The following is a 6,000-nucleotide window of genomic DNA, read 5'->3' as shown; positions in this document are numbered from 1 at the left end:
CAGGTGCAGCAGGTTGAAGAGATGCTGGAGCGGCACCAGGAAGTCTTTGCTCGCCATGAGGATGATTTTGGTTGCCCCAAAGCCATTACCCACGAGATTCCCACGGGGAACGCTGCCCCAGTGTGGGAGAGATACCGGCAGATACCTCCCCAGATGTATAAAGAGGTTAAGGAGATGCTAGCCCATATATTACAGAATGGTGTGATACGGGAGAGTCAGAGTCCGTGGGCAGCCCCAATTGTCCTGGTCCGGAAGAAAGATGGGACCCTGCGGTTCTGTGTGGACTATAGACGACTGAATGCCTGTACAGTACGGGACTCTTACCCACTACCCCGAATCGAAGAGTCCCTGTCGGCCTTAGGGAAGGCAAGATACTTCTCCTCCTTGGATCTGGCTCGTGGGTACTGGCAGGTGCCCATGGCCGAACATGACCGTGCGAAGACGGCGTTCATATTACCCATGGGACTGTTCGAGTTCAATCAGATGCCCTGCGGCCTGACTAACGCCCCCGGGATGTTCCAGCGTCTGATGGAGAGGTGCCTGGGTGATTTAAACTTTGAGGCGACACTGATTTACCTTGACAACATAATTATCTATGCCGCCACCTTCGAGGAGCACCTCCAGCGGCTGGAGCAAGTACTGAGTTGCCTACAGAGTCATGGCCTAAAGGTGAAGCCCCAGAAGTGCCACCTGTTTCGCAAACAGATCTAATATCTCAGTCATACTGTGTCCGGTGAAGGAGTCAGGCCCACCCAGGAAAAGGTGGCTGCCGTACAGGAGTGGCCTACCCCAAAGACAGTGAAGGACGGTTGAGCCTTCCTGGGACTTGCCGGGTACTACCGAAGATTCGTGAAGAACTTCACCTGCATAGCCAACCCATTGCTGGAGCTACTTAAGGGAGTACCGGCGGGCTCCAAGAATGAGGCGATTTGGTGGGGAAGCAGCCAGGAAGAGGCCTTCAGTGCCCTAAAAATTTCCCTGACCGAGGCCCCAATACTTGCCTATGCGGATTTCTCCCAACCCTTCACACTCCACACTGACGGGAGCCTACATGGTCTGGGAGCCATGTTATCCCAAGTACAGGAGGGGAAAGAGCGTGTGATTGCGTACACCAGCCGCTCCCTTCATGACTCCGAGAGGAACCCGGATAATTATAGCTCTTTCAAATTAGAGTTGCTAGCTCTGGTTTGGGCAATGACCGAGAAGTTTGCAGAGTAGTTGTCCAGGTCCGAAGTACTGGTGAGAACAGATAACAACCCGCTGACCCACCTGGAGAATGCAAAATTGGGGGCCCTGGAGCAGCGGTGGGTGGCCCGCATGGCCAGGTACCGGTATAAGATCGCCTACCGGCCTAAGGCAGAGGATACTCACGTCGACGCCCTCTCCAGAGTGACATATGAACGGCCTGATCATGACCGCGATGAAGATTTGGAGGCGGATGAGACCCCTAGCTTCCGAAGTTTCGTGGGACCGCTGGCCACGGCGCAGGGACAGATTGGAGAGACGTCGGAAGAACAAGTGCTAGGGCGGCCAAGAGATGACTGGATCCGACTTCAACAGACTGACAGAGAAGTTGCTCAATTACGTCAATGGGTGGCTTTGCGGCAAGTCCCCAGTCGAGAAGAGAGGAGTACCCTGTCTCCGGGAGCACTGAAGATGCTGGGACAATGGGAGAGACTGGGTATGCGAGACGGGCTGCTGTACCGACGGGTGCAGCTACTGCTAGAGTTCGGGACCACCTGGCAAGTGGTGATCCCATAAAAGTTGGTCGGAGTAGTGGCTAAGGAGGCTCATGAATGAAGGGCTCACTTCGGACCAGAGAAGACGTTTCAGTGGTTGCAGAGGCTGGTGTATCATCCCCGACTGCGAGCAACAATAGAAGACACTTGTCGAAGATGTCGGAGCTGTGAGCTGGTTAAGCCCCCGGAGCAGCGGGTCCCCATACAAACTATTGTGACTTCTGCCCCCTTGGAGGTGCTGATGATCGACTATTTGAGTGTTGGAGCGGCGCATCTCGGGTATGAACATTACCTGGTAATGACAGACCACTTCACAAAGTTTGCACTAGTGACCTCGACCAGAGATCAGACCGCCGAGTCCGCTGCGCAGGCCATCTGCCGAGACTTCATTCGGGTGTACGGCTGCCCAAAGAGGATTCATTCCGATCAAGACGCCTGCTTCCAAGGCCGGGTGATGGAAGAGCTGCACTGGTTGTACAAGATTGAGAAGTCACGGACTACTCCTTACCACCCTCAAGGAAATGAGGCCTGTGAAAGTTAAATTGGACACTGATCCAAATGCTCCGCACGTTGGAGGAAGATCGGAAGGTACGGTGGCCTGAGTTTGTGGCCGAGTTGGTGTGGGTCTACAACAACCGAGTGAATAGTATGATGGGGTTCACTCCTTATACCTTGCTGTTCGGGCGTAAGGGGCGAGAGATTACCAAGTTAGAGCTGGACCCTGAGGAGGACTACCCACGGACGGGGGGTGTCTTCCTGGGTCCGGGAACATCGGCATCGACTGCAGACCCTCCGACGGTTGGTACAACAAAAGTTTCAGGTGCTCAAACATCATGAGACATTGCCTCTTCGAGGGACAGCTGTGAGGCACGGTGAGCGGGTGTTGGTTCGGGACAGGCGGTGGGAACGGACCCCGCACCGAGTGAAGCGCAGGATTGGCGCTGAAGGACCGGTGTATGAAGTTCAACCCGAGGGGGCTGAAGGAGCCCCTACCAGAGTGGTTCATTGTAGTATGCTGTGACCCTGTCTGTCTAAAGATGACGAGGATGGAGAAGAATCACCTGCTTCTAGAGAGGGTCCTGTCACAGGTGCCCCAAGCCACGATGTGGACGAAGAAGAGTTGTTGATTCTACCTCCGAGTCCCAGCATTCGATTACCTGCAGTCCTCAGTGCAGGCGGCGAGGGAACAACATCGGTTGAAGCCACCGGGCAGGCGGAGACTGGAAATCCGAGTGACCCTGCACCCCCCATCGGTCACACTGAGTTAAGCCGGTCAGAACGGACAACAGCAGGAGTGACTCCTCACCATTACGAACAAGATCAATTCATATGGTACCGTATTGTCCAGGAAGTCCAAGAATATGAACGTTTTATGAAGGAACTCTCACCCGTGGAATGGCGAGTTAAAGGAGAGCGGGAGTGTAAGGGGGAAGACCGGGGTGTAAGTACTTTCAGAGCAAGGGATCCGGAACTGCCGGGGCCGTGCCTCTGGTTGCAGGGGGAAGACAGACTGCGAGCACAGGAGTCAGGTGACTGGGAAGCTGGGGGCGTGTCCAGAGTGAGAGCTGGGAGGTCAGGTGACCGAGAGACTGGTGACATGGGTGGAGAGAGGAAGAGACGAGGACGTTTGCGCAGGAAAGCGGAGCTGGGTCCTGCTCAGCAGAGCAGCATGAGAGGGTCCAGGCTCCTGGTTCCAGGACTGGGAGCAAGAGCCGAGTGCAGTGGACCAGAGGAGTCAAGCCGACTAGAGAAGAGACGCAGGGTCGGTGGAGCCGGGCACGTGAGGTACCGTGTTATGGACTAGGGGCTCAGCGGGTAAAATCGGAGACCACCCGCTGCCGCCAGAAGATGGAGCATTGTTTGGGCGGGGAAGCCTGATGAAGAAATCAACACTGGCCTCAGCTGGCAACTGCCTTGTGAGGAGCAAGAGTCAGCTAAGTGAAAAAACTGTCGTTTACAACAGGCTCAACGCTGCTACATCTAGTTAAACTGTGAACTGTCAGTTAAAGACTTCTACCTGCTATTTCCCTTGTTTTTCCCCATATTTTCCCGTTACTCCCTGCGTGGAGATTTACCCTGTTATCATAAACCTCCCCTGTTTATTAACCCTGTATTGGCTGCTCTGTGTTTCTGTGTCACTGCATCTAAAGTACTCGTGTTACACTTACAATCTCATATCAAGAAGTAAGTAATAAAACAGTCGATAAGAGGGAGCATGGCTGTCCGCAGAGATGAGAAAACTGATACTGTATGAATCGAGTTTGGTATTTATATTTGGAAAATATATATTCTTGTACCGTGTTAGCCAGTAGATAGAAAAATATTTAGATTTGAGAGTCCTCAGTGGTTGATACCTTTTAATGGCTAACTGAAAAGATGGTAACAAATTGCAAACTTTCGAGACTACGCAGATCTCTTCATCAGGCTAGTATACCACAAAATCTGAAGAGTCACATATTTATACACAATAAGACACACAAAAAATGCATTAGCTAAAACAGGTGATGGGAAACAGAGTTATTATGGAAGAGATAAACAGTTCTGGCTATAAATATTTTAGCAGTTAATAGATAAGGAGTGTGAAGGTTTTATTGTCCTGTGACTAGGTCCAGTGTTATGATGGCCTCACAAGTCTGAGGGGCACATTCCTTAGTTGATGTAGAATGACATAAATCCATGCGACACATTCATTCCTGCTCTGAAAGTGTTAAAGGTCACCATCAGTTTATATTCTGAGATTCTTCTTTCTCTTTGAGATTTGAAGTTACCTTTTAATACCAGTAGTTTCATGTCTTTTATGCTGTGATCAGGGGAACAAAAATGCTTGGCTACAGGTAGATCTATTCTTTTTTCTTTTATTGTGTGGCGATGAGGATTCATCCTTGTTCTAAGTTTCTGATAATGATGCTTCTTAAATTTGGGGGCTGTCTGAAACACAGAAGTGAGGGGTCTGGAAATATGGATGGTAATCGGGTATCTTTTTGTAGTAAGGGTTGTAGTTTCCGTGCAGCTCTTCTTAGCGCCTCCAGATTTGGATTGTAGGTGACTACTAGAGGCACCTGGTTGTTTTCTTGTTTGGTTTTGTAATGTAGTAGATGATTCCTTAATATTCTGGTGGCTCTTGTAATTTGGTTCTCAATTGTTCTTGGATGGTAGCCCTGTAGCAAAAATGTCTTTCTGAGGTCATCAAGGTGTTTGTCTCTATCCATAGGGTTGGAACATATCCGATTGTATCTGATGGCTTGGCTGTAAACAATAGAGTTTTTTTATGTGTTTTGGATGGAAAAGGTATGTAGAACGGTCGATTGGTTTCCGGTACAAGGATGTCTCTATTTCATTGTTCTGTAGCTTGATGATGGTGTCCAAAAAGTTAATTTCAGTACAGGAGTAGTTGAGTGTTAGGTTGAAGGTGGTATGAAATCGTTTAAAGAGTTCATGGAACGTCTTCAGCTGTTTGATCTTTGTATTCTAATATCCCACACCAGGATGGATTAAATGCCTGCAAAATCTTCATAGAAAATACAGGAATTGTTGCTGATTCTGTGGTCAAACTCACAGAATTCATTCTCACCCACAAATACTTTGAATTTGATAACAACATATATCTACAGGAGACTGATACAGCGATGGGAAGTAAAATGGCTCCACTGTACGCAAATCTTTTCATGGCCAAGCTTGAAAGTGACTTTTTGTCCTCATGCCCCATCAGGCCTCTGGCCTACTATCGTTTCATTGATGATATTTTAATCATCTGGACGGGGTCTGAGCAACAGCTGAAGACATTCCATGAACACTTTAATCGATTTCATCCCACCATCAACCTAACACTCAACTACTCCTGTACTGAAATTAACTTTTTGGACACCATAATCAAGCTCCAGAACAATGAAATAGAGACATCCTTGTACCGGAAACCAATCGACCTTCCTACATACCTTAAATGGGACAGTTTCCATCCAAAACACATAAAAAACTCTATTGTTTACAGCCAAGCCATCAGATATAATCGGATATGTTCCAACCCTATGGATAGAGACAAACACCTTTATGGCCTCAGAAAGACCTTTTTGAAACAGGGCTACCATCCAAGAACAATTGAGAACCAGATTACAAGAGCCACCAGAATATCAAGGAATCATCTCCTACATTACAAAACCAAACAAGAAAACAACCGGGTGCCTCTAGTAGTCACCTATAATCCAAATCTGGAGGCGCTAAGGAGAGCTGCACGGAAACTACAACCCTTACTACAAAAAGATGC

The sequence above is a fragment of the Phyllobates terribilis genome, unplaced genomic scaffold (genome assembly GCF_046119375.1).
Source record: "Phyllobates terribilis strain yellow unplaced genomic scaffold, ASM4611937v1 Scaffold_12__6_contigs__length_324123572, whole genome shotgun sequence".
Lineage (NCBI taxonomy): Eukaryota > Metazoa > Chordata > Amphibia > Anura > Dendrobatidae > Phyllobates > Phyllobates terribilis.
The sequence above is the reverse complement of the archived record's forward strand: the minus strand, read 5'-3'. Positions refer to the sequence as shown.